This window comes from Larimichthys crocea, chromosome XIV (genome assembly GCF_000972845.2).
Source record: "Larimichthys crocea isolate SSNF chromosome XIV, L_crocea_2.0, whole genome shotgun sequence".
NCBI lineage: Eukaryota > Metazoa > Chordata > Actinopteri > Sciaenidae > Larimichthys > Larimichthys crocea.
Genome location: NC_040024.1, coordinates 7,234,902 through 7,245,794, shown reverse-complemented (window position 1 = coordinate 7,245,794; position 10,893 = coordinate 7,234,902). Strand labels below are relative to the sequence as shown.

General features: G+C 40.1%; 1 long non-coding RNA gene across 1 annotated transcript; it reads right to left on the bottom strand.

The window, feature by feature from the left end:
* Positions 1–6,869: 6,869 nt before the first annotated feature.
* On the bottom strand, positions 6,870–7,519 carry LOC113747589 (uncharacterized). Its single transcript, XR_003463714.1, has 2 exons — positions 7,461–7,519; positions 6,870–6,979 (listed from the first exon to the last, which is right to left on the bottom strand). It is a non-coding gene; the product is annotated as an uncharacterized LOC113747589 (long non-coding RNA).
* Between the last annotated feature and the right edge of the window lie 3,374 nt (positions 7,520–10,893).

Here is a 10,893-nt window from a genome sequence, read left to right as displayed (position 1 = left end):
AAACCAAACCAAACCTGACTGGGGACAGAGGAGCCCAGAACAGGGCAAAGCCAGAGAGAGGTCAGAGAAGAAGAAGAGTGTGAGTACCTGGCTGCAGTGGCATAAATACTCTAATCCAAAGTAAGTAATAAAAACACCTGCAAACAGAGAAACCACACCCAGACAAGAGGCGGAGGAAGAAATAGACCACGCCCAGGAGAGGAGGAGGAAGGGACACACTCAGGATGCCACATAGGGCATCACACTTCCTTGCATTAGCTCCCTGTTAAATCTACAACATAATTTAAAATTCTTCTCCTTCCTTACAAAGCTCTTCATGGTCAGGCACCATCATGTCTAAAAGAGCTCATAGTACCATACTACCCCTCTAGAACACTGCACTCTCAGGATTCTGGGTTCCTTGTGGTTCCTATAGTTTCTAAAAGTAGATTGGGAGCCAGAGCTTTCAGCTATCAGCAGGTTCTTCACTCATCACAGAGCATCACAGTTTGCCTTTTTCAGGGATGCACATGTTAGAGTTTTACACTTCCTATATATCAGGCATGTCCAAAGTCTGTCCCGGCGGCCAATTGCGGCCCAGTGGTCAGATTTCATGTGGCCCACAGCTTCATTTTTTTAACATGTTATTATTGTTTGTCCCCCTTTATTTCCTCTTGAGTTTTACAGTTCATATATATTGTATATGGCTGGTCTACAATGCATTTTTCAGCATTTGAACCTGCCAACCTTGCCTCTATAGCACAGTACATAATTTAGGCATATATATTTAAGAGTTTAAACGATTACAGAATGGTGTAACAGCTGGTGTTTTCCATCTAAAAATATATGAATTAATAATCAGAAGAACTATTAGAGTAGCTCCATATTTGTTTCTTGAAAAGTTGACACCACAGAAGTCACAGTTGGAGGTGTTTCAAAGAACCACTTTGTGATCCTTTTGTGTGTCTCTATAATATCTCTTGTGTTTTCTTTCAGACAGTAAAATTTCACCATGTGTCCAGATACAGACATGCACACAGGTGTAGCAGCAATCTTTCATCCATCCAATGATCCACATTGCCACCACTATTAAGCAGTGAATCGGCAATAAGCAGTAACAAAGTTACAAGTTCACTCTTGAAGCTGAACCATCGAAAAAAAACTGTCTTGCTCCTTTGGCTGCTTAATGTACCTGAGGGCCAGGTGGCTGTGACATCACCGACAACAATGATTAAAGGAGCATTTCAGCATTTTTAAAGCTAAACTACTCTTAACATTGTCAGTATGGCTTTTACAACAGTAACAGTAACGATAACAAGACCTCAGGCGTGAGCCATTGTTGCACTCAACACTTTTTTTCCTGATCATCGTGACTTTCATTTTTGTGGCTATTGATTAAGACAACGACTTTTTTTGTTTTTTTTTTTTGTTTTTTTGCCCCAGGATGTTTTGAGGAAGTAAAAACGAAGTGAGGTGCATTCAAAAGAGAAGTTGAGCAATTGTTGCATCAGGCTTCTTGTTTTTCTGAAAATGACTGAACTTTTTAATTATTTATATATTGTACCCATTTCTTACCTCTGAGCCACGTCTCATGCCTCTTACTGAGTAGACTTACCTGTGGCCTTGTGTCCAGCAAAGTCAATTCCCAGGGTGGTGTCAGTTCCTTTCCTTGTTAATTTCGTTGTTGGTTAAATTCTTTGTTCTTCTTTTGGTTCACCTTATCCTCGACACATTTGATTACACACAATTGGTATAATGTCTATTTTGGGTAATTCTATCCTCCATTGCAGATGTTGTACTTGAGTGTTGTAGTCTGGTCTACATTCCAACCCTCACCTCTGGTCATGAGCTTTGGGACCTCCCCCCAAAAATGAGATCACACAAATGCAGGGTGTCTGGGCTCAGTCATAGATATAGAGTGATGAACTCGGATATCTGGAAGGAGCTCGGAGTAGAGGAGCTGCTGAGCTGCCTCCTGGGCACCGACTAGGTTGAACTGGCAGACCCAGAGGTCACTGGAGGGACCATATAGCCCATGTGGCCTGGGAACACCTCCGGGTCCCCCAGGAGAAGCTGGAATGTGTTGCTGGGTAGAGGGATGTCTGGAACGCCACGCTTAACCTGCTGCCACCGCTACCTGACCCCCAGTAAGCATGAGGAAATGGATGGATGGAAGGGCGGACAGAATTTATTGATAGTCTTTCTAAACTCAACCACACATGGCCTCCCACCGATGATCTGTGTATTGCTCGAGGTTTCTCAAAGTTTTTCTTTGTCGCTGTCGTCAAGAGCTTGCTCATGGTGGGAATTGTAGGGTCTGTTTAATTTCATAAAGTATAGTCTATACCTGCTCCATATGGAAAATGTCATGAGATAACTTTTGATTTGGTGCTATTTCAATTCAATTTTGGGTATAATATGGCTTTATATGTAGTTTCTAATTACAGGATAATTAGGGTATGTGGTGTCTAATCAGGGTGTGACTGGGATTGTTGAGTGTGTAATGTCTTTCTTTGTACACATCTGACTTTCACTATAACTCTGGGCTCTGCCACATGCAGAAATAATTGGATGATACTGCGATAGTTTCTTGTATTAAGGATGGATGCAGGAGGGAACCGTCTGCAGCTGAACACCTCCAAGACCAAGGAGATGACGCTGGACCACAAATAGACTAAAGAACTCTTTCATTCCTCCTGGCCATCAGACTGTACAACAGCTCTCAGTCGTGGCAGCAAGGACACGATGGACTCTTTACTCCTATCTGTCTATCTAGTCCAATTTGATACAAAAGCTTGTCACATTAAAATACCACTGAATAATAATGCAGTTCAAATGTTGTAATGTTGCTGCTGGGGCACAAGCTGAGGCGTCATGAACCTCAGCTCGGCCGCCTGAGAGAGGGTGTCTGATGTTCGAAAGGCCCGAAACACTCAATGATCTAAGGTCCATCACTGATGATGTGCCCCAGCTAAGCATCAGTAGATGTTTCATTACAACTGTTAGACTGGAGAAACCAGTGACTACCAGGAACAGTCTGGTTGACAACCAAGAATAGTTTGGAGACAGCTGGAGAGACAGATGGCAGCCCGGAAAGACGGCAACCAGGGGGGCATGGCTTAGCAGCCCTATCCGCACCTCCTGTGAGGGAGGACCTAAACGAGCTACGGAACAAACCCTCCTCAACCCGAGAGGGGGGGGGGACCATCGAACCATCGAAAAAACCTTTCTTGCTCCTTTGGCTGCTTAATGTACCTGAGGGCCAGGTGGCTGTGACATCACCAACAACAATGATTAAAGGAGCATTTCAGCCTTTTTAAAGCTAAACTACTCTTAACATTGTCAGTATGGCTCTTATAACAGTAACAGTAACGATAACAAGACCTCAGGCGTGAGCCATTGTTGCACTCAAGAAGTTCTTGTAAGAAATATACCACAAGCAAAAAACAGAAGATCGACTATCCTGCACACTGAGACCTGCTAAATACTTTGGTGCAGTCTAACAGTCATTAAAACGACCTCCCTGTCCTTTCCTGAACACGTTTCCTCGACCTCTACAGAAAGGTCAGGAATCAAGAAAAGATGTGAAGCAGGATTGCTTCACATTCTCAGACTGTAGATGTGTTCAACATTTATTAGTCCAACATCACCCTGCTGGAAATAAACCCATATGTTAGTGTCATGTTTGTCTTATACTAAATATAAAATATATGTTTTTAGATTTTTTAGGCAGTGACGTACCCACCAATTAAAAACAATAGTTATTTATTGAATGTAACACTTAAAATCACGTCGGTTTCAGTCGATCTGCACGTTTTTATTCATGTCTGAACATGCCGCGTCGGTAAAGAGCTTTACACAATGATTGACATTACCAAAGTCAATGACCAATGTCCAATCAGATTGCAGGGGCGTCGGGTGCCTCGTACATTGGTAGTAATGACATAGTACATCAGAGGGCGTGCTTTACCATCATTATGGCATTGTGTGTATCCTTGAGGCCTCAAGTAGTAAACAAAAAATAAATCATTAATAAAATGAGGATTAATAAATCATAACAGAGGGTCATTAATAAAACATTTAAAAGCAACCCCCCTGATTGAGTAAAATATAATATGATTATATTTTAATGATTTGTTGGATGATCTGCTGGTTTCTAAGATATCATGACATCCTAATTGTACATTTAAAACAAATAAATCATGTTTCAGATTCATTACTTATTTTAGCCGATTGGTTTTGGCAGTTATAATGTCAGTGTGGAAATGGTATATTTGGATATATTTTAGTGTGCTGAGGACAGTGTGAACATGTAATCAGATACATTTGTTCAGAACTACTTGTTGTATAATATAAATAAGTGTGTTCTGTTTTAATCGTTTCAGATCTCCAGGATTTGTTCATGTGAGTCTTCCTCGCCGTGATGCACTCATGCAGAGGTGAATAAAAACACATCACTGTCTGATTTGAACAAGTGTATCTGCATTTGCTGGAGAAATAACATCGAAAATCTGTTTCCTTCAGGTCGGCATCTGTGATGGTCCGCCTGAACCAGTAGTTGCACTAGTTGGTGATGACGTCTCTGGCCGTGCCCATGACGTAGACATTTGGGAGGTCGCCTGAGAGCCCTACCCCAGAATTAAAAAACAAAAAAAACATTTATATATTTATGTAATGAATGTAAAGGTTTTATTTTTACCACTTATTGTTTTATTATATTTTTATTATTATATATTTTATCATTGGTCTGTTTAAAAGTTTATTTTATTGTTTATTTCTACTTTCTACATTTATCTTATTTTTATTGCCTTGTGAAGCACTTTGTTTTGAAAGTGTTATTATTATGTTGACCTTGAAGGTGATTCGTTATTTTGTGTAGAATGTAGAAGCTACATGTATCACTTCGCTTTACAGGTGTTTCTAATGACCATTGCATTAACGTTACATTAATGGGTTGTCATCTTTCTTAGAATGTAACAAACTTGTGCATCACAAAGTTGAACTTCTATCTGCAGTTTGAATTAAACCAAGCTCACTGCACTACACCAAACTCCTATAGTCATAACATATTCCGACAGACAGTTTGTTCAATGCTTGAGCCTTTATTATTATTGAATGAAGAAATATCAGTACACTAGCAGAAGGCATTTTTCTTTCATAACACATTCAGTCTGCTCTATTTAAAAGCACAAGCCAAAGAGACAGTCCAGCTCCAGTTTATGTCACTTGTCGCTTCATTCCTTAAGCAGCATTACAGCGATACAGATTTGAAATGAGATGAAGAAACTCAAAAGAAAAGAAAGATGCTTTTCAAGTCTCGGTGGCAGCACAGGAACATCAGATTCCTTGGCACAGACGGACGGTCTACCATGTCACATGGACTCATCCCAGCACTTTCACATCTTCAAGTACAAAAAAAACAAGGTGATGAACAACAGCCCCCTCTTTGTTTTAATATCAGTTAATCATGTAATGATGCAATACTGTATTGATGATGAACTACTGATGTGATGGAAACAAGATTATCTGATCCAGAGATACATGAGTTCTTTGTCTGGTATTCATCAATCATTCATCAAATTTAAAATAAATGAACATTATAAGTCAGTCCTAGATGAAGCACTATGATTTCTACTTCCATGATTGATCTGAAGGCAATGCTGGCCTTGGGTGGTTATTGGTTCTCCAGGACACCAGTTGGAATAACCGAATCGTGTCCCATCGCTCCAGAACCACTCACCCTCCTAAAAGAAAATTGAAGTTTAAGAGGAGTGGAGTTATTTAATAAGTAGCCTTTACTAATCGCAAATAGGAAGGTGGTGTTAACAACAACAATATTACTACTAACTACTACTACTAGTAGTAGTACTACTACTACTACTAATAATAATACTACTACTACTACTAATAATAATATAACTCGTCTGGAGTGTCTTCTCCCGCTTTATACGTTATCGGATTGCGGGGGCAGCAGCTTCAGCAGGGAAGCACAGACTTCCTTCTCCCTGGCCACTTCATCCAGCTCTCCCGGGGGGACCCCAAGGAGTTCCCAGGCCAGCCGAGAGACATAGTCCCTCCAGCGTGTCCTGTGTCTTCCCCGGGGCCGCCTCCCAGGGGGACGTGCCCGGAACATCTCACCAGGGAGACGTCCAGGAGGCATCCTCACGAGATGCCCGAGCCACCTCAGCTGGTTCCTCTCGATGCAGAGGAGCAGTGGTTCTACTCTGAGCTCCTCACAGATGGCCGAGCTTCTCACCCTATCTCTAAGGGAGAGCCCAGCCACCCTGTGAGGGAAGCTCATTTTGGCCGCTTGTATTTTTTTTATATAATAATAATAATAAAAATAATAATACAAGACTAATTCAAAGTCAAAATTGAAGGGAAAAGCTATATGCACGTAGTACCAACAACCAGTATTATTCTTAAATTAATACACAGTACTGTCTCAAATGTATAAAGGAAGTGTTGTCTGTATGAATAACACTTCAAGAGAAATATGGTATATGAGGTAAACATGTATAAATAATATGCTAGAATATGGTATGGAAATTAAATATAGTATAAGTATAGTTTAATATTGTATAAACATACAATAAAATTGTTAGTATTTTTAACTTGTGCAATGATAATAAAACCTCTCTGCATCAGACCTCCGGCCCATGTCTTTTGTTTTCATAAGTGGCGCTTTGATCAGATTCTGAATCTTCCTGGTACTCCAGGATGTTGTGAATGGATGCGAGGTTTCCATCCACCCAGAGACTGACAGTTTCTCTACAGTGGAGACAGACAGGAAGGCACAAAGTAAAAAAGAAGACACCAAATGCAGCTAATTAACCAAACATCGATTTAGCAAATAGACATACTGTAAAGTTTAAATGTCAAACTCATGCCTCAGCTTTGGCCCAAGTCATGTCTGCTGGAACGAAGAGGAAGCATCTCCCATTGAACTCAGACCAGCCACAAGGACAAGATGCGGACCCACTGAACTGGTGATTATTTGCTGAGAAAGTTTGGTGGGTTATGCAGAGTGAAACAAAAGAACACATTTTGGTGGAATGTCCCTCTCTACCTTCACAACCTGCTGAAGACCTCCGCTCTACAGAGAGGACCTCCTCGACAACACTACCAACAACTGGACATGACACATGTATCCCCCTCTACAGCTGTCACTGTACTATTGATGCACTAACAGTCCTAGATGCACGGTACCTTGATTGTTTCCTGTTTTGTAAGTCGCTTTGTAATATAATAATAAAATTTAATTGAACATAACAAAAAAAAAACAATGCAAAATAATAGAAATAAACCACAATACCATAAAACAAAAGCTTTATCAAGGAAAGAGAAAAAAGAAAAAAGGAAAAAGAAAAAGTTCACTGACTGTTTCGATCGGCGGCCAAGAGCTACAAAGTTTGACCTGGAGTAATGCCTGGTTGTCACGTGCAATACATTCATCTGCAGATTTCTTATATAATACTCACCAGCAGCTCTGGTCAGAGTATCATGAACAAAGAAATGCGGACACAGTCAGCAACTTCATGGTGGAGAGTGGGATGTACCTTAAATACAGAGAGACAGACATTTAATATAATCTGTAGAGAACAGACACCTGTACGCAACTGGTAGTCGTAAAGGAAATCAGAACTGCTGCAGAATGACTTCTTTCTCTGTGGATTCAATCGTCCTGTGCAGAGACACTGAACAAGAGAAAACGCCAGTCTTATATACAGTTACTTATCATCTTCATCAAAAAAGGGAACTCGTTCCTGTTCTCAGAACATGATTAAGAAATCAGTGGTACATAAAGACGTGCCATTATCCTTCTTTATTCCAGTCTACTTAAAAAAGCAGCATTATTTATGGTATTTTATGGTGGCAAGCCTTACTTTGTACAAATTGGGACTAGATCAGATAGATAAATTGAGTTTTAGAAAACTATCCTAAATTAATCCGTCCATCCACCATGTCCTCATGCTTATTGGGGTCAGGTAGCGGTGGCAGCAGGTTAAGCGTGGCGTTCCAGACGTCCCCTCTACCCAGGCAAAATTCAAGCTTCTCTCCTGGCGGACCTGGAGTGTTCCCTGGCCACATGGGCTTATATGGTCCCTCCAGTGAACCTCTGGGGCCTGCATAGTGGCCACAGTCTTGTAAGAAAATATACCACAAGCATAAAACAGAAGATCGACTATCCTGCACACTGAGACCTGCTAAATACTTTGGCTGCAGTCTAACAGTCATAAAACGACCTCCTCTGTCCTTTCCTGAACACGTTTCCTCGACCTCTACAGAAAGGTCATGGATCAAGAAAGTGTGAAGCAGGATTGCTTCACATTCTCAGACTGTAGATGTGTTCAACATTTATTAGTCCAACACTCACCTGCTGGAAATAAACCCATATGTTATGTGTTTCATGTGTTTGTCTTATACTTAAATATAAAATATTGTTTTTTAGATTTTTTGGCAGTGACGTACCACACAATTAAAACCATAGTTATTTATGAATGTAATCACCTTTAAATCACGTCGGTTTCAGTCGATTGCTTTTTATTCATGTTCGAACATGCCGTCGGTAAAGAGCTTTCACAATGATTGACATTACCAAAGTCAATGACCAATGTCCAATCAGATTGCAGGGGCGTCGTGCCTCGTACAGTGGTAGTAATGACATGTACATCGAGGGCGTGCTTTCCATCATTACTGGCATTGTGTGTATCCTTGAGCCTCAAGTAGTAAACAAAAAAATATCATAATAAAATGAGGATTAATAATCATAACGGAGTTCATATATAAAACATTTTAAAAGCAACCCCCCCTGATTGAGTAAATATATAATGATTATATTTAATGATTTGTTGGATGATCTGCTGGTTTCTAGATATCATGACATCCATTGTACATTTAAAACAATAAATCATGTTTCAGATCATACTTTTTTTAGCCGATGGTTTTGGCAGTTTATATGTCAGTGTGGATGGTATATTTGGATATATTTTTTGTGCTGAGGACAGTGTGAACCTGTAATCAGATTACTTTGTTCAGAACTACTTGTTGTATATATAATTAGTTTGTGTCTGTTTTTTAATCGTTTCAGATCTCCAGGATGTTTCCTGTGAGTCTTCCTCGCCGTGATGCACTCATGCAGAGGTGATTAAACACATCACTGTCTGATTGAACAAGTGTATTCTGCATTTGTGTGGAGAAATAACATCGAAAATCTGTTTCCTTTCAGGTGCGGCATTGGTGATTGGTCCGCCTGACCAGAGTTGCACTAGTTGGTGATGCGTCATTCTGCCGTGCCATGACGTAGACATTTGGAGGTCTGCCTGGAGCCCTACCCCAGATAAAAAACAAAAAAAAAACATTTATATATTATGTAATGAATGTAAAGGTTTTATTTTTACCACTTCATTGTTTATTATATTTTTATTATTTATATTTATCATTGGTCTGTTTAAAAGTTTATTTTATTGTTTATTTCTACTTTCTATCATTATTTATTTTTATTGCCTTGTGAAGCACTTTTTTTGAAAGTGTTATTATTATGTTGACCTTGAAGGTGTGTTATTTTGTGTAGAATGTAGAAGCTACATGTATCACTTCGCTTTACAGGTGTTCTAATGACCATTGCATTAACGTTACATTAATGGTTGTCATCTTTCTTAGAATGTAACAAACTTTGCATCACAAGTTGACTTCTATCTGCAGTTTGAATATAACCCAAGCTCACTGCACTACACCAAACTCCCTAAGTCATAACATATTTCAGACAGACCAGTTTGTTCAATGCTTGAGCCTTTATTATTATTGAATGAAGAAATATCAGTAACTTAGCAGAAGGCATTCTTTTCATAACACATTCAGTCTGCTCTTATTTAAAAGCACAAGGCCAAAGAGACGTCCAGCTCCAGTTTATGTCACTTGTCGCTTCATTCCTTAAGCCAGCATTACAGCGATACAGATTTGAAATGAGATGAAGAAACTCAAAGAAAAAGAAAGATGCTTTTCAAGTCTCTGTGGCAGCACAGGAACCATCAGATTTCTTGGCACAGACGGACGGTCTCCAATGTCACATTGGACGTCATCCCAGCCACTTCATCTTCAAGTACAAAAAAAACAAGGTGATGAACAACAGCACTCCCTCTTGTTTTAATATCAGTTAATCATGTATGATGCAATACTGTATTGATGATGAAACTACTGATGTGATGGAACAAGATTATCTGATCCAGAGATACATGAGTTCTTTGTCTGGTATTCATCAATCATTCATCAAATTTTAACAATAAATGAACATTTATAGTCAGTCCTAGATGAAGACTATGATTTCTTACTTCCATGATTGATCTGAAGGCAATGCTGGCCTTGGGTGTTATTTGGTTCTCCAGGACACCAGTTGGAATAACCGAATGTGTCCCATCGCTCCAGAACCATCACCCTCCTAAAAGAAAATTGAAGTTTAAGAGGAGTGGAGTTATTTAAGTAGCCTTTACTAATCGCAAATAGGAAGGTGGTGTAATCTAACAAACAATATTACTACTACTACTACTACTAGTAGTAGTACTACTACTACTACTAATATAATACTACTACTACTACTAATAATAATAATAATCTCGTCTTCTGATGTCTTCTCCCGCTTTATACGTTATCGGATTGCGGGGGCAGCAGCTTCAGCAGGGAAGAAAGACTTCCTTCTCCTGGCCACTTCATCCAGCTCTCCCGGGGGGACCCCAAGGAGTTCCCAGGCCAGCCGGAGACATAGTCCCTCAGCGTGTCCTGTGTCTTCCCGGGGCCCTCCCAGGGGGACGTGCCCGGAACATCTCACCAGGGAGACGTCCAGGAGGCATCCTCACGAGGATGCCCGAGCCACTCAGCTACAGTCTTGTAAGAAAATATACCACAAGCATAAAACAG